Genomic DNA, 18,508 nt, shown 5'->3' with positions numbered 1-18,508 from the left:
ACATTAAATTTAAGTTAACGATGATTTCAAGTGAGAATAATTATAATAGCTAAGAAGATATGTAACGTAAGAATATAAGAATTATACAGAAGGGAAGGATAATTTCGAAGAGCAATGCAGCGAAACCATACGTGTAAGTTGCATCACGATACGTTGTATTCCAGAAGTGCACAGATTATTCCGAAACATTTGCCCACGAGTTTCGAGTCGCGAGCTATTCTAAATTGCATCAGATCCCGCCGTTTTGCATGAACTCGCTGAGGAATCAGTTTAGCTATATATTCCGCTTGCGTCCTGTTTTCGTAACGCAACGATTCGAGACTGATGACTACAGAATCTAATTTTGATGATATTTTGATCCTGGCCCACCAATAAGTTGAGTCGCGATATTTAGATAAGGTGGTAATAATTTCAAGAATTTTCTACAATTTCTCCGTTTTATCATCTATTATTTATTTATTCTTGCTATTCACAATATAAGAAGATTTCCGAATAAAGAAATAGAGAATCTATTTCGTATCAAATCTATATGTCATTTTTTATATGAATGGAAGATAAAAAATTATTAAACTTGCGTATAGTTCGGAGTAAATAGTTAAAAATTTATTTCAATGATAATTAAAATCGAGATAATCGAGATATCAAATTCAAAAGTAAAATTTCCCTCGTCCCAGCCAAGGACCTGGGAGGGAAGACGAAGGGTTAAAATTACTTCATAAAACGCCAGATTTAATTATAACGTTGAATCCCAAAAGTAACGACCATAAGGTTGAAATCTGGGTTACTTCCTCGACTGCGACCCTTCAGATCCGACCCACATCCACGGCTCGGCAGAAGGTATTCACCATAATTCTTTAGAGGAAATTCTACAAATCCTTCTTTCCAGATTGTTCACAGTCAAAAGAATTTGCCCTCTCTTTCCTATTTACATAATTTAACAAAGAAAAAAAGAAAAAAGGAAAAAAGATAAATCGTGCTTGTGTATTACCACAATCATAAATCATAAAAAGAATCTCTTAAAATAATACTACGATCATTGATATCTATTCAAGATTTTATTGTAAAACGATTTCCAGGAATAATAATTGTCTCTATCCATGAATCATAAATGGTGTAATCGAATCCTTAATTTCAAACTTAAACTAGCGTCGAAATTAATACTGCATAAACTCGAGTCTTCGAAGCTTTTGACTCTCAACCTTAAACGCTTAAGATCCATGAAGTTTGAAAACTCAAGGGTTAAAGCAGATAAATTAACTAACCTTTGCACGATGCCCAGCTTTCGAACTCTCGACCTTTGAACCTTGAAACTTCGAAGACTCGAGCATTATACAACGCTAATCTCGACTAGGTCAGACTTCGATCCTCCAAAATATGTTCCATCCCCATAAATTCAACTACCCCTTTATGATTACAAATACAGTATATATATATACAACCGTGTCTAACCGCGGAATCCACAAAATCGGTTGACTTATACTTCGATCAACGATCTCTATATCCACAGATAGTCGTCGAAAGTATCATCGTTGTGGGAAAATCTGTGGCCCGCGATTCGTCGCGTGAAATCTCTGAAACACCGCGCCGGGAAGAGGTACGCAAACGGATAAATCGATTACGTTAATCCGTAGCTATCGACCTGCACCAAAGGCTTTAGCCGTATCGATTTCGAAGGGAGGGAGAGGGAGGGGGAGGGGGAAGGGTTGAAGGGAGAGAGAATACACACACACATACACACATATATATATATAAATAATGCCGCGCACATTAACAATCGGTAATAACATACGTGCCTGTGAAAGCCACATATGGGTGGAGGGGGAGGAGGGGGAGGGACAGCAACTAGGGGACGCAAATATTAATGATCGGTCCCCAATGAACTAGGAATACATAATGCCTATTTGCGTGACACCCCCGCTACGCCAAGCTTAGTTAATCATTCGCACGCTCTGATGTTTGCTGAATCGGCCCTGCTTATACACGCGGCCCCACAAATCAGCCATACGATTCGCTAATAAATCGATGATCAATTTAATACTTTATGGAATCGGGATTCGTTCGCTCGACTGTCCCGTTAGGAGTATTCTCGTGAATCGACGGCTCTTTTTTTTTTCCTTTTTTTCATCAAAATCGAGCGCCATTTGATACTTGAATTTTGTTGTAGATTTTTGTTCGCAAAATATCCTATATCTAATTTTAAGGCTTATGGCGATCGTTGATCTTTTTTGTACATATCGAAGTAGATTATTTGAATGTTTGTTGGGAGTTTTGCTTGCAAAATATGCCTCGAATTCTTTATTAAATTCGTATAATCTTCAATCAAGTTGATTTTCGTAAGATGATATCGTTATCTTCGTATTTTAACAAATTGCGTAAAGAGAACATCGAATTAGAAATTCATACGATGTAAAATGATACGAACAGAAGAAAAAAAGAAGCGTAATTTTTTGTATGAAAACGAGTTGAAAATGCAAAATGATAACTTTTTATACGAAATTTCGTTTTGAAGAGAATCGAATCTGAAAACTTGCCATGCATACATGAAACTAATTAATTCCTACGCTGGAACACAAGCGGATTTACGAGGGAGATAAAAACATAGAATAAAATTTTTTCATTTTCAAGACTCGTTTTATCCATCAAACGTTAAATCATAAATCGTTTCATCCATCTATGCGCCTACGGAAAAAGGCGCAATTCTATCATTTAACTAAATGAATTATACGCGACAAATATCAATGGAAAAACTATATTTAATACTTCATCCATAGAATTAATAATAATCTTATCTTTTAACAAACTAAGTAGTCTATTAATTTAACTTATTCACCAGACATTTTGTACGACCCATTTTCTTCGTTACAAGCGAGAATAGATTGACGTTCAATCGTGAATATTTGAAGATTCTTTCGTTTTAAGAATTCTCCATTTTCAAGAATAATATTATTTATTTATCAGTGTTACGATAATAAGAACATCTTACGATTATAAATTTATTTCATCCACTTTTTTGTACGATTATATATCGGGTGTAAATCGATCGAAACAAAAATAAACAGAAGAGAAAACAACGCGTCGATATTATATCCGGATACTATTTATTCGAAATTCGACTCGGCCAAGGTAAACGGAAAAACTGGATGGAAATGTTTGCTAACGTCATCTCGCATTAAATATTAATTTTGCACTAATTTGCCCCGCCCGTTTCGACCTGTGTTTGCCAAACGCAAAAATATCAGTTAGCAGTTAATTCCACGCCATCGAAACAACACGGTTTTCATCGTTCCGGTTCGATACGCGATTGTTGCCCGCTATACGATGATATACGGATCGAAAAAGCTTGGCCTGATGCATTAACGCGTTATTGTCCCGTGACAGCGCGACGAAAAATATGAATTAATTTCTCGCGTGAACGTCATTGTATACCAGCCGGAGGAAAATTCTTGCTATCCTCTTTTTTTTTCATAAACCGATCGACCATCTTCGTTTTGTACGGTCCTGCATGAATTTGCATTTGCACACTCACGGTTGAATATTTTTCAAGCAGAAAGCAGCGTAAGATTGTAACTATAACTATAAGAATATTTTTGGAATATTTAACTTGAAGTAATTAACAAATATCGATAATCTCCTTTGTTCCAAATAAAGTCTTTTTTTCGATCATCCAATGGATTTATTACACGATCTAATAATAGATTAAGTTGTCAAATAAATTTAAAATTAGAAAGAAATATTTCATTTTCATAAAGAATTCAAAATATGTGTATCGATCCAATAGATCGAATCTTACTTACTAACAGTTTCAAGCATGTCTTAAATAGAAGCAATTAACATAAAATTCATTGATCAAATTATTATCGTTTCTCACCAAGAAGAAGTCCATAAAATCGAACGACATATCCTGACCGAACAGAAACGAAATACAAGCAGATAACTATTGGAAAGTACACAGGCAGGAAACGAATCCTAGAAATATCCCCGATTTGTACGCGATCAACGCGTAGGGACACAAGAGATCTCTGTAGATCTCTGACGAGTTCGAGCGTGCCATTTTCAAAAAACGAGAAATGCTTCGAGAACGTGGACGAAACAAAGCAAACAAACAAACAAACAAACAAACAAACAGAAGAGTAACAATCAAGAGGTAGGATCGAAAAAAAAGAGGGAGAGACAACAGAAGCGAAGGGTGGAGATCCAACGTTTATGCGAGAACAATTGATACGGTTTTCGACAACAAATTCGATAACTCGAGCGTGGTGAAGTGGCGTCGTGCGCGTGGCGTAATGGCCATCGAGAACCGTGCAAGGGAAAAGTAATCGCGTGCTTTTTAATTATCCCCTTGCTAAAAAAAAAAGGAAGGGGGATAAAGGGGTGAAAAAAATATTTACGAATAGCGGCGAGTTATCGAGTCGCTTGAGCGACGAAAATTTTATAAATACATTTTTATACGTTTTCGATAATTATTCAAACCTATTTTTGTATTTATTTCGAAAACAATACAATACGTTCGTAAGTGTAGAATTTTAATTGGCCTCCAGAACCATCCAATTAATCCCCTTCTCACCCGTTTCAGAAAGTCGAAACGAGGGGACGATCGACGATAACAATTCGCCTGGAACTCGCGTGGAAATTAAAAGGTAGATTCCCCTTGCCTTCGGGATGGATTTTCATCCCGAGCTTTCCTCCCTGGAATATCAAAAGTTTTCCGTTTAATTAATACCGTTACTCGCCTCGAATCGTTAGACACGACCGTTCGGATAAAGTTACAATACGAGGGATATACCATTATACAGATCATGGACAGAGGATGATCAGCTCACCTGAAAAAGAAGATCCTCCCTTCCAGAAGTAAATCGAATTTGAAATTTTTCAAATTTCCTCCTGTAAAAGGAGTAAAAAAAAAAAAAAAAATTAGCTAATTCTAAGAGATGATAGACAGACTCGGATTAAATCCAATTGGGGATTTCTTCTGCTAATGAATCTAGAGGAGAGGCCTCTTCTTTGAACTTTTGAAAGCAACGTCGACGAAACAAGCTCGGCCAGAGGCCATCGAACAGAATGCCCGTGCACGAATTCCGACGCAGAAGCCTCGTAATTATTAACTCCGTGGACGTAATCTCTCTGTCGTGGAGGGAAAACAAAGCGAAACAGGGGCGATGGGGAGGAAGGGTAGCAGAGGGTGGAGTGGAAAACAGCAGGCAGGCAGGCTGGACGATCAAAAGAACGGGTCGGAAAACGGTGGAGGAACGGTGGTTAAGTAAATCTTTTAGCTCGCCGGGAGCCGCAAGAATTTCTCCGGTCGTGGTCGAGGGAGCCACAATTTTCTCTAGAAAAGGAAGGAATGAAAAAAGAGAGGAGGGGGGGAGGAGATGAAAATAAAAGAAGGTTGGAACGGTAAGAGAAAAGAGAGACGTAGGACCGAAGCTGTCGGAGGGAGAGGGCGGGTTAGCTTGGCCAGAACAAATGAAACCGGTCCAGGTTTCAGAGCTGTACAACTCCACGACTTTTCTCGGCTCTTGTCCCGCCGAGACGCGACGATTTACGCAGGACAATTTTCACGTTCGCTATAACGACAACGGTCGAAGGTGGCCCCCAAGGTGGTAAAAATGGCCGATCCGCGAGGAAAATTGCGTGAAACGTGGCCACTGGGTTAGAAACGACCACGAAATGTCGTTTCGAAAGTCAAAGCCTCTGGCGCTTTTGATGTGGTCGCATGAATGAGACGATTCTCTCTCTACATACGTCAGTCGAAGTCTCGTTTCAACATGGCGCATCTCAGTGAGAGTGTTTACCTGCTGGACTGGTCACTTTGATACCATTCTAGAAGGAGTTTAGATTTGTTAGAACCGATTTACCGTTTCATACGGTTAATCGGTAATCGCCCTGAAATTGAACGTGAGAGGTAAAAAATTCATCTTCCTCGTTTCTCGTTCATCTTTCGCGAGATTCTTCGTTTTTGTATTTCGAGTCAATGGATAGGGGGTTAGAAACGGTCGAATAACGCGGAAGATGCTCGGAGAATAATAAAGAAATAAGCTTAGTTCGGGAATAATGCTTGGAGAAATATTTTTCTGCCAAAGTTCGTAGGGATAAAAATTTGGTAGGGCCAGTAGGGCATATCCCTGTTTCTCTATGATAAGGACAGTGACGTTGTACGGTCAATGGAGTATTAAATTCGGTTTATCCCCATGACATTTCACGATCAATCACCTGAACGTGATACTACTTTTCCCCTCTTAAAGTTTTGAAACTTCCCCGATTTAATATCGATATTTTCAAAAAAGAAAAAAAGAAGAAATTGTTTATCGTACAAATTAAAATACCGAAAAAATTTTGAAATAAAAAAAATATGCAAAATACGAGAGACGTTACGAGTATAATTAGTCGTAAATTTTTGCGAAAAAGCTTACGTGTGTTTGTGGTTAAAAAAAGATTAATTCATTTCGTGCATCATGGATTCACAATGGCACATCTCATTTTTATAAATTTCACCCTCGTAAAATTTCGCTTTGAAGAATCAACGAGTCGAAAACGGTAGTTGTAAAACGACTCGATCCACGAATCCCAATTTTATATTCGACGAATACCGAACGAAATCGGGGACACGAAGGCGTGTTACCGTTTTCGAAAACGCTTCTTAAATCCACGTAAACGACGCAGCTTTCCGGTGGGCAATGGACGATGCACCTGGCAGAGATAATACGCGCTGCAAAATCTTCCTTTTTCGTTTTTTATCGCGATCGAGATTACCTTGCCTCGATCGAAGCCGACACCCGTGTGTTTCATCTCGATTACGACGAATAAAAACGCCATCATTAACCCCACCGGATGCGCGATATTGTTTCTTATGAAAGTAATTCGTAATTCTAGAGATTGATATTTTTTTCAAGAAAGATTTATCTTTGGATTTTGATGGAAGAAATGAAGGAACATCGTTGAATGATATTTTGTTAAAAATGGAATGGTATATTTTCTTAAAAATAATTGGAAAATTTATACTCGTCGATTAAAAATATCTTGATACTTTGTTAAAACTAATCAATAAAATTCGTGAGGCTTGACAAAAATTTGATTCTTGATTTCACTGATCCAAAGAAATTGCTACGCGTATGAGACATGTCCATTGTATTCTACGTACACACGAATTTTCATTGAAGTAAAGATTTAAGTTATATATACGATCGCTTTCATGATTGATTGTATATCATGTTAAAATCCTTGCGTCTTTCGATAAAAATTCGTTTCGTATATATAAATAAATTTTCTCACAACATCCAAGATCAAAGACTTTCCGTACGAATTTTCATACCGAACTTTTTGTCACCAAAGCTTCTAAACCCACACAAGTTATCGAGCTTGGAAAAAAATCAAAGCCATTCGAATTTGTGCCCATCGCAATTTTCCAACCTTGTATACCGAACATGTTCGCGAATTTTCCGATCTTTTCACAACCTTTTCCGTAACTGGAGCTCAAATCAAAGCGTTCACAGAGCTTTCAGAAGCGCGGGGCTTTTCGAACCGAACCGCAAGCAGCTTAACGTCGAGTTGTTTCGACCCCCCGGATCGATAGTACCGAGTCCACGAGCGAAGAAACACAGGAACCATTAAGCGACTAACACCTTTGAACAGTTTTTCTCATGAAAATCACGGCCGACCGTTCATTTTCTTTCTCTGCGAATCCCCAGACGCGAGAGAACGAACGATCTCGTCCGGCTTCCGCCAATATATCGTGGAAATAATCCTGTTGAATTATATTTCGTGTGTTTTTCTGCGAGATTTGTCACATCCGTAACAGATTGTTGTTGTTTTCCAACATATTTAAGTCTAAAAAAATTTTCGATGATCTGAAAAGTCTGAAAATTTTCGATATTTATCATTACGTACGTGTAGAAAATTTTGTGATAAATATTTTTAACAGTTGTTTACTCGAGCATACCGAAAATTTGTTATGCAAATTGAGATTTTGAATGCAATTAGAAAAATGGAAGTTGCATGGGGATCTATTTAACTTTATGAAACACAAGTCTTTAAACATATTGAATAATTAAACAAATAGATTCGAATGTTTTATGAATTCTTTTGATGCAAATGTATGTTTGTGAGTATCACAGTATCACGTATCTCCAATATATCGAAATACTTAAGTAAGTGAGTAAATTCTTGAATAATACAAGTATCCTTTGCAGAGTTCGAAATCGAGTTTTTAGATACAACTCGAGTATTTTGTAAATACAGGAGATGAAACACTGCCCCTTACATTACCCCTTGAAGTGAAACTTTCGGTGAGTACATATTGAAATGGATCCCTTGTATTTTAATGAAAAAACACGCCGGATATTTCTGTGTTACGTTAATAACAAGAGCACTGAAATTATATCTCATTCATAAAAGAATAGGATTTTTTATGAAATTTTTTATTGCAAGTAATTAAAATTCGTATGCTGGATTAAAAGATTCAGTTCTTAATATTAAAAGAATAAAAGAAATTTAGAAAATTTAGAAAATACAATAGAATACATAATTAAAAAAAAAAGATATAACTGAATTTACTTTTTCCTGCAATTAATTATAAAAATAATTAAAATATTGCTGTGATAATTAAAATATTAGTGAATAACAAAAGAATTAAAGATTAAAATAAATATAAAAATATAAAAGAAAATAAAATTTGCATAAATATAGTTTATTTTATCTTCTACCATCTACTCGATTATAAAATAATTAGAATATCGTTACATTTGAAATTTTTGAACAACTATTACCACTTTTGTTCGCTGTATGAAAACTCGTGTTTACACACATAGGCAAAAAACTTGAAACGATCAATGAGCAATCGAAGTCGAGCGGAAAGAGTGGAAAAAAGATCCAGGGGAAAGTTTTAATTGGCAGCAACGAATTCAGACTCGATACGGATATACTCGCAGGAACTCACGCAACGGCTGGACACGTAACAAAATATCGTTTGCCTGGGAAACCGCGGAGATATCGAATTTCCGCAGAAATAATATGAGCCGGGGCAAACTGTGGCCCCGTGTTATTATTGAATTATAAACCCGCTTTTCCTCCACGCCACGTACAATATTGCGGTACCGTGCAAGGTAATCGAATGATATAGACCAAGAATAATTATTATTATTATCGTTTTGATTTTTCGATGGAAACTAGAATCGAAACGTTATTGAAAGGAAAACTATTTTGTGCGATATGCATCTATCATTCGATCACCATCTAATAATTTAGCCCGTCTAATTTAACTTCCCCAACATTCCCGCAAGTTTCGTTAATTACGCTGAATCTCATCTTGTGTATTGTAGAATCGAAAACTTGACTGACGTATCAATTTGCTTGCAATTAACTCATCCTTGCACGATCATGTTGGCAAGTAAATCTGTCTTATTTAAGATGAATACGTAGTAGTTAGTGATATAAACGATGATGAGTATTCAAGATTTGAGCAATTTAAACATAAAAGCAAGAAATCTAACTTGAGATTCGATCTTGAATCGTTCAAAAAGTATCCTTTTAATTACTCGTCAATGAAGATTCGTATCAGTGGATATTTATATTTATAGAAAATTTAAACGAAAATCTAAAAAATGCGCATAATACGTGAAAGAGACATAAAACAAAACAGACATACAACATATTACAATTTTTAAGCCGTGAAACACATCTTTATTTCACAGTTCTAATAAAAAATTTTAACTCGCACAAATATGCTCAATCTGCTCGTTAATTCGAGCGATACCTTCAAAAATCTCCAAATCGTTTCCGTTTGAATAAAAGTTTCGAAAATACATTATAGGAGAACAGGAGAGGAATACGAACGGTTGAAAAGGGAAGTGAAATGGGCAGGAGCACGGGCATAGATGTAAACGGGGTTCCTTGGACCGCCTGGTTCCGGGCTATTAGCCGTCGAAAAAAGGGGGACATTTATAATAAAAAGCCATAAACCACAGAGCCGAGGGGTTGGCGAAATGCCGTAGCAATTGGTAGGATGGCGGAAGCCAACCTGTAGTGGGGTTCCATAGATGCACAATGGCGGAGGGGCGATTTCGAGGCCTAGGCCTGCGAAGTGGTGACACAGGTATAATAATTCGGAATCGGTCGGTTGGCCTCGACATCGGTTAAGTGGCCACAGATGGCTGAATACGCCACCTCGATGCATTTACAGGCCAAATGATTCACGCTGCAGAGAAGATTCGACGGACTTAATTAAGCGGAACCACTTGCGTCCACGCGATAGTCGCTTCCGGTTTGCGGCCAACCGCCTCTGGGGAAACGTCTCTTTCCAGATGGACACGTGTTATTACATGTCCTGTGGTTGACAGTTGACTTTTTGATGTCTTTCTTTGCGCCATAAAAGATAAATCGACGGAGGGTTGGGAAGAGAATATGACAGTTGCATATGAAGATATATTGAATGATTTGGATTAGAGTGTTGAAAATCTGATCATTAAATAGAAAAATATACATATGTTCGTGTTATTGAACGTTAAGTTTAATAAAAAGTCAAATCGATAAATTAAAAAGAACGAAGCATCCATTATTGGAGAATTAATAGAGAAAGGGTGGGCTCGCTTTATGCAAATCACGTGATGTTATTGGGGAGGATTATTTCGTTGTAAATGCGTTATAATGCGCTTTGTTTAAAACGAGAAGCTATCAATACATATTTCCGGAAATCCGTTGTACAGGTATGGATACCAACGATAATTCTAAAGAGTATAAGCTCTCCCTAACCTCCCTATCGATCAATTAAACTTAAATAATCGGCTCTCTACATTTCGGTTAATAAGAATTTAATAGTCCATGAAATCGATGGAATAGAACAATTCTCTCTTTTAATTCACTTTCTTCGACGATACGTTACTAACGATAGTCGCGTTAAATCGAGTAATTCGAGATTTTTCCCAATACTTCGGGATAGAAAGAAAAAAAAAGTTGATGAATTGCACAGAAAGAAAGAAAATGGATGTAAAAAAGAGAAAGGTAACTTTGGTGAGCGAAAATCGGGGAAAAAACAACAACGATTCGATCTGACAGCTCTGCAACGAGTTAAATAAATATTCATAAGCTCCTGGCTGTCGAATAAATTGCGCGTAAACAGTCAAGAGTGTTCCCACGATATGGAAAACTCGCAGTTCGATCTTTCGTGACCATTTTCCAAACGATCTGCACCATACTCGGATAGTTTTATTTCCAAAATACGTTTCCTGTATCGATTCTGATCTTTCTTTCGACTCTTTAATTCTTTAATCAAAGAAAAATTTATTTAGAAGAGCATTGATAAATATTTCAAAATTTTATCAGATTTCAATTACAATAAATATGAATTAATTGATAAAGAGTTCCACTTCTAAATAATAAAAATAAAAAGATTGTTCATTAAATACCAACTTATCAAAAGATACAAAGAAAAATATGAAACATCTCGAGAAACACTCAACGGATACAATTGCATTGACACATCGTTGAAATATCTGAAAAATAATTACGTTGAAAGAACGATAGAAACGTCGATAGAAGACGACGAGGGGAGGGTATAGAAAGTGGCGTACACGATTCCTCGTTTTCGACGATAATAACCGTGTAAAGTGACGCAACTGACCATCCACCGTTTTATTTCCACTTATCACGTTATCTCCTTTCCCATTACACGTTCTTTCCACGCCACGTCCTATTGTTATTGTCGCTACTTAACGCCACGTCCACGGTAGTCACTCGCAGCCATTCGCTTCCGCTATTTTGCCTCCCGGTTCCGGCTGATATTGCGGCTCCTATTGGTCGCAAAATTCGATGTCGTTCGTGCTCAATTGCGTGCACCCTTTCACTCCTCCTTCGTTAATCCCTGTACTTCAATCCTCCGACCCTGATCGAGAATTTTTCGGCCATTTCACTCGAACGCTTCGATCTCGATTATTCTTGGGCGAATAGAAAGGAATAATCGAAATCTGGAGGAAAGCTGAAACTTCTTTTCCATTATTCTTTTTATTATTCCCTGTATAGAACAATATCAAGTATTTATTTTAAGGAAATTGTAAAGTTTGAAATTTTCTAAGACAAGAACCGAAAGTTAAGATAAAACTTTTATTTCTAATTTATTTTAAATATACGATGAAAGTATAATAATTATCACAGACATTCATTATTATAAAAGGCACGTATATCTTATAAGTCCTCAAAAAGTTCCTCAATATATCATCGATGTAGAAGTTGTCCCAGAAATGAGACAAGTATACCGATTTACGATACAATTTCACGAGATTAATTTCCCGTGTAAATGTTCCCTTTTAGAACCCCATTCAAGTGTGCGGGACACGCTCGACCGATCTTATACAAGGACAAAAATTAGTACGTCCATTGAACGAATGGAATTGGAACGATCAAGGAAAAATGCACTTCGATTCGAAATTCTTTGAAAATCTCGTCGAGATCGGTCGGAGATCATTCATGTACGATTTTTGCGGGAGAAAGGTCGCTTATCCCTCCCTCCTTCTCCCTCCCCTTCCCCCAGAAGCGTCTTCCTTCCCCCATTTACGTGTCATCGATTCGCATCGCATCAAATTGCGGCGATTCGTTCCGCACATGTGTCCAAATCCGATGTCCCCTTCACCGTGAAAGCTACTTAACGGGATGATCGATATCCTTCCGATTCAATCCGTGAAACGCGATACATCATAGCGGAGATTCGCCACGCGAGAAGAAGTTAATCTGTCACGAAACGCACGGATTCGTCCCATATCATACCGTCCACGTACCCTCCACACGTATACATTAATTGTATTAATTACAATTTTCGAGCTGTGTACGATGGATTGTGTGTGTTTTCGCCCGGCCGGCTATGAATCTTTGAAACGAGACAGGAAACTAATTAACCGGCCGGTGGAAACTTGCCTTGGCGGCTGAATGAATAAATTAAAAGGACGAAAGACGGTTTTTGAACAGCTCTCCTGTTTTTCCTGGTTCAGGTTTATTAGATGGTTATTAGATGGATCGAATCCATCGAAGATGCGACTGGTGACGATGGTCGGTGGAAAGAAGAAAGCGTATCACGCCGCGGTGAAAATAATTCACGTCCCGTGGGGGCCCTTCGCTGAAATTACCAACCTGGCCGAAGTATTAAACTTGTTAAGATATTTAGAGCCCTATGGAGATTCGCCGTGAATTACGACGGTAAACGAGCGAAATTTCCAAGGCGTCGTCGCCGTAGGTGCTTGATAAAAACTCCGAGGCCGAGGGCCGCGAGAGTTTCCGCGAAAAATTCCGTCGTCGTTGCCATCGAAAATCCCCTGTTTCGTTATTTAGGGTGAAACTGGTTCGAAGGTATGGGGAAAAAAATGGAAAAATTTATCGAAGAATAAGGATGAAAGTTGGGAAGAGTCGTCCAGCTTTTTTTCTTTTATGGATTTTTATCTAAAATGGCGTGTACTCGAGGGTACGACGAATTTTGGTGGTTTCAAATGGAACGGATATGGATAAATATAATAGAATACAAACGACGATATGGAAGTTGATGGAGTGGCTTCAGCTGTTCGAAATGGGACTTTTCAAGGAAATTTTATTCCTCGAGTTGTAAAGAGGATTATTGTGAGCAAGAAAAGAAAGAAATTATCATAACACGAGCAAGAGTGAGATCTCCATTCCTGAGATTTAAATAATTCTTTCTTGAAAAATGATCGTCGAAAATATATCTTATAGAACGTTGTATTTTATCATGATACCGAGATGAGGAATATTTTTCTCGTGTAGATACATCACTACGAAAATTGGAAAAGGAACCATTGAAGAATGTTGCATCAAGATCATTCGAGTGGAAAATGCATTTGTTGAATGTTGACCATGAAGAGAGTGAGATCTCTTTGTATTTGGACAAACGACGACGTTTCAAAAGAAATAAATGTTGGATGTAACGTTATGATGAAATTGAGTGGGTCTTTAAAGATAACGATACGTTTAGTATACAGGATATAATTAAAGTATGTATACTCAACGCAACCGCGAGTTTGTAATGCTGCATAACAAGTTTAACCAGCTTAGAGTAAACGTAACTTTGCAAAATTAGTCATATAATATTTAACTCTCGTCTCTTGTATCCACAAAGTAAATTATTGGCTTCATATTACATATTGGCCGAATAAAATTCATTCTAAATTCATTCGAAACAGAATCGAACTCGTCGCAAGATTCGAATCGAAGAATCGAATTTTTGTTTCACTTGTTAACTTGGAAAAATAAATTTATTTCGTCACATGGAAGAAGTAAAAAAATAAGCAAAGATGGAAACGTGGTATTCGTACATTTCCACATCTGTTCTGATTATTCGGAAACGGCATCCCTTCGAAACGGAAGTAATGGAAATAGAAATGGAGGATCGAGCCAGCGGGGTTGAATATGTATTCATTTTTACCTACCAATATAGCACTCGTAGAGAATATTTTGTTACACGTTGGTATCTTTTCGTTATTGGAGTATCGGAGAAACGAGAATGGAGGGGGAGGGGGAAAAAAAGGAAAGGAAGAAAGGAAAGAAAAACAAGAAATTGAATATAATTTAATAACACGCGGAGTTAACAACAGAGATAAAAAAAACGACTCGCTGTAGGGAAACTGCATCGCGGAGTAGTCGCGATCCTTTTCTTTTTTCTTTTTTCTTTTTCCTTTTGATTTTTATTCTATCCTTTCCGCGTTTCCTTTCGCGCGTCCGCTTATGGGCAAATGGCGGGAACGAAGCAATAAGAGTCGAACGAGGAGAGGCAAATTGGAAAATTTAATGGCGTATCGAGAAAGATGGAACGGATGATACGAGCATCCTGGAAATCCCGTTACGCGAAATATTCCCTCGCGTTTGTCTCTTTCTGTTAGCGAGAAGAAAAAAAAGAGATAATCACGAGAAATTGAAAAAAAAAAGGAAGAACAGTACGGCGTGTACGTTTGAGATCAAAGAGAATATTGCTATATTAAAAAACGCGGAGGAACGATATGTTTTATAGCATAGCAAATAAAGGAAGCGAAACAGAAGAAAAAAAGTTTTTGGAAAATATTTCGCGTGCAATGGAACGCAAATATACTTGATTTTCTTTTTTTTTATTGTCCTGGACAAATGCCATTCAGTTATTCCGTTCACAATAATAAAACAATAATATTATACTATATTTTTTTCTATTCATTAAAAGAGAAAATGATATTATTATATTATAGAAGTAAATTCTTACGCTTTAATTAAATAAATAAATTATTGTAACTTGCTTCGTACATTTGTCTGACAAATCGGTGCTTCATTTTTCCCATGATAAAAAGACATTAATGACTTGGCACGAATCTATCGATCCTCAAATATAATTAATTAACTAAACATGGTAAAGATAAATTTTTTTTAAAAATTTTATAAGAGATAACTGAGACAGCATATTCTATAAAATTATGCATCCAACGAGACGTTATCACGATTGTTATTACACACACGAGTAACTTACATCCGACAGAAGAAAAAAATAGCTTCAAACACTACTACTATTTACCATTTCAAAGAGTTTATTAACATCGTTCTTTAAACAAAGTCTCCAACTTTCCTCCCGGAGCAAGTGCTACTCCGCGCGCGCACACGCATCGTTTTGACGAGCATTTCCTCCCCTGGGTTAAAAGCTGGCGTTTCACGAGTACATCGCGTAGCGGAGGATGGGTCACCTGGTATCGTGCGTCAGACGTACGGACAATGGGGAATGGTTTAAAAGAGGCAAGGCAGCCAAGAAACGAAACGCCCGTGGAGAAAGAGAAAGCGGGGAAACCGCACGGGTCGCGCGGGTAAGTTTCTAACGAGAAGCATTAGCGGAGTGGACGGAGGCGACATCAAATATGTAGATAGCGCTACGGGGAATTTCTCCGGAGAACAAAGTTGCTGCAACGTAACCCCGGACACGGAAACAGAAGGAGGTGAATCGGGAGCGAGGGGGATGAGGAAACAAGAGTCACGCGGGGAAAGAGAGAGAGAGAGAGGAAGGAAACGGTTCTTGGCTCGTCCTTGGGAGGCAGCTCGCGGCACCAGACTCCCTTGTGGTGCGAGTCCAACCCTTCGTACGTCGGATAATAATGGGAAAGGCTTCCAACACCCCCCTTGCGCCCAAGCACGAATTAAGTCTGCGGAAACGACGCCGCGTCTGGAATTGATTAACCTTCGCGTCGTTCCTTTACGCGCGGAATTCGTTCCAATGTCTATGACGTTGAAGAAACGATGGATTACGTGGTTATTTGAAATATACGTGGATTTTGGAAAGAAAAAGCTTATCGACAAGCTTGCTATTATTCGAGACATTATAATTAATTTTTGGAAGATAGAACAACGTGATTCTCATTTCTCGGTATCATAAGTTAAAGAACCTATCGTTATTCGGTGATTTGATTCGCGATGTTACAAATTCAGGGGATAATATCGAATTAATTTTGAAGTTTAATCAGATCGTTTATAATTTTTTGTTGTTTCGATGCGACCTCTTTTTCGTTTCCGATAACTTTATCAGAACGGGCGACGTAACGAGATGATGCGCAGACACAAAAATGATCCGTGTAACGTTATTCGCGTGTACGGTTACGTAAAAAGCACGGAACCATTCCGATTTCGTTCAATCGTTTATAAAGCCAGGGGGCCGATTTACCGTAACACCACGGTTCAAGGATTTTTCTTCTATTTTAGGAAAAATATATCTCGTCGCGTGTTTATTTCCATCATTTTTTTTTTTAAACAAATATTTCCTACAATATACTTTTCTGTTTGGTTTAAATAATTCAGAAAAAAATTATCCTTAACACCGTTCCGATGAATCGAAATTTTATTCCCGCACATCGGAAATTTAATCGATAGTGAATGGATTTTGGATTAAAACAAACTAAGTGTATATTTCGAAATTTCTCTGGCGGAAAATTTGTTAAAACCCAATAAAGCGAATCGAGGAGGGGAGGGACGATACGATGCGATACGATGTGCAAAAATTTCCAAGTTTTTTTTTCTCCCCTCCCCACGAAAGGAGGGAGGAAGGAAATAGGTCAGTTTTTCTATTAGCGCTAACCAACCGAATGATAATGGCAATTTCCATGAGAGAAGTTACAATCAAGCACGAACATTGCATCGCATTATGCGGTATTGCTAACCGGGGAATCGTCTAATCCAAAGTTGGGGCGGGCCAGATAGCGGAATTAGTTAATATGTAAAGCAGCCACGGGTGGAAATTCCAGAAATTCCTTGTCGCCCGAAGTTCCTCTTTTCGTTTCAACCCCCGACGTCAACCGACCCCTCCCCCCCCCCTCCCCTCTCCCTGATTTTGTTTGCATTTCAACGCGATTCCCTCCCGTTTACGAAAGCGGCGGCGAGTCGTTAAAAATGAAACCCGGTTACCCGAGCAAACGTTACACCTGAGTATTTAACTATACATTAAACCGCAAGCTTTGCTGAATGTTTTCGACCACTGGAACGCCGCAGCGCCGGCTCGTCGCTTCGTTTAGCCAGTTTTTAAAGTCAGATTTGTTATAACGGGAGAAAAGTAATGAGAATAATCTTTTTTTTTCGCAGAATACTCGAAAAGGGATGGTAAATTATATTTAAAAAAAAATATTCGAATATTCTATTCCCATTTATCGATCAATCTCGTCGGTCACAGATGCGATTCGCATTCTAAACTAAATGTGAAAAAAACTTCATAATGAAAAATGTTACGAATTGTTAACCGCCATAGTGGGCGAAAAAATTAAAAAAATGAAAAAAATATTTGAAAAAACTATCCGACCTCGCATCGATCGATCCCATCGATCACGTTCCGCATGGTCGCGCAATTAGCGCGCGAATTCTACTAAAACTGAAAGGCTTATAACATCGCGTCACGAAGGGTGTCGAGAAGGGGACAGGGATCGAGGGATGAAATACGCAGGGGTGAAACGAAGGGGCCGAAGAAATGGCAGGAGAAAGAGAGAAGGGGAGAGGGCAAGTGGCTGGTACCACGTGCTGAATCAAACTAAGCGTAACGTTTTGGGGTTGCACGAGGGTTGAAGTGTAACGAGAGCGGAGCTACGCGGCAGAAACGGGCGGAGAGGGAGGAATAGGGTGGTGGTGGTGGTGGTGGTTGGATGGTTGGGGGCCAGAAAAGGGATGATGTTCCTCTCACCATGCTTCCTTCCCCCAAAGGTTGGAGGGCTGGAAGCTGGAAGAAGAAGAAGAAGAAGAAGCTGGATGCTCGCAAAGGGAAAAGACGATGGGACGTAACGGGGTGGATGAAGAAGAGCAGGGAAAGTTTCGGCGGTGTATCTCGCCACGTCGTCGAGCTACTCTTCGGGTGAATGGAGGCTTGGAACGAGTACGAGACTCGACACGTCAGCCGCGCCTTCACTTAACGGAATGGAATTTGTCAACGGTTCCATGGGACGTCGAATAAAATTCAAATGGGCAGGGGTGGGTCAGTGAATATATCGACCTACCTAATCTTTCTCTATTCAACTTGGAATGTTTTACGTTGAATCTCGTT

At 38.4% G+C, this 18,508-nt stretch overlaps 1 protein-coding gene across 11 annotated transcripts in view; it reads left to right on the top strand.

Moving 5' to 3' along the window:
* Nucleotides 1-18,508, top strand: part of LOC108001153 (zinc finger C4H2 domain-containing protein) — a 243,898-nt gene that overhangs the window by 185,215 nt on the left and 40,175 nt on the right. For 3 of the 11 annotated variants that reach the window (XM_062081026.1, XM_062081025.1, XM_062081021.1), the window contains exon 1: nt 18,180-18,439. The exons of 6 other annotated variants lie outside the window; for them this stretch is intronic. The gene's annotated coding sequence lies outside the window, so the exon portion shown is untranslated. Of the gene's footprint in view, nt 1-18,171; nt 18,440-18,508 lie in introns of those variants that run through there. 2 more of the 11 variants (XM_062081023.1, XM_062081022.1) reach the window with 2 other exon arrangements.

The sequence above is a fragment of the Apis cerana genome, linkage group LG10 (genome assembly GCF_029169275.1).
Source record: "Apis cerana isolate GH-2021 linkage group LG10, AcerK_1.0, whole genome shotgun sequence".
In the NCBI taxonomy this organism is placed as follows: Eukaryota; Metazoa; Arthropoda; class Insecta; order Hymenoptera; family Apidae; genus Apis; species Apis cerana.
Note: the sequence above shows the minus strand (reverse complement) of the source record. Positions and strands in the feature narration are given on the sequence as shown.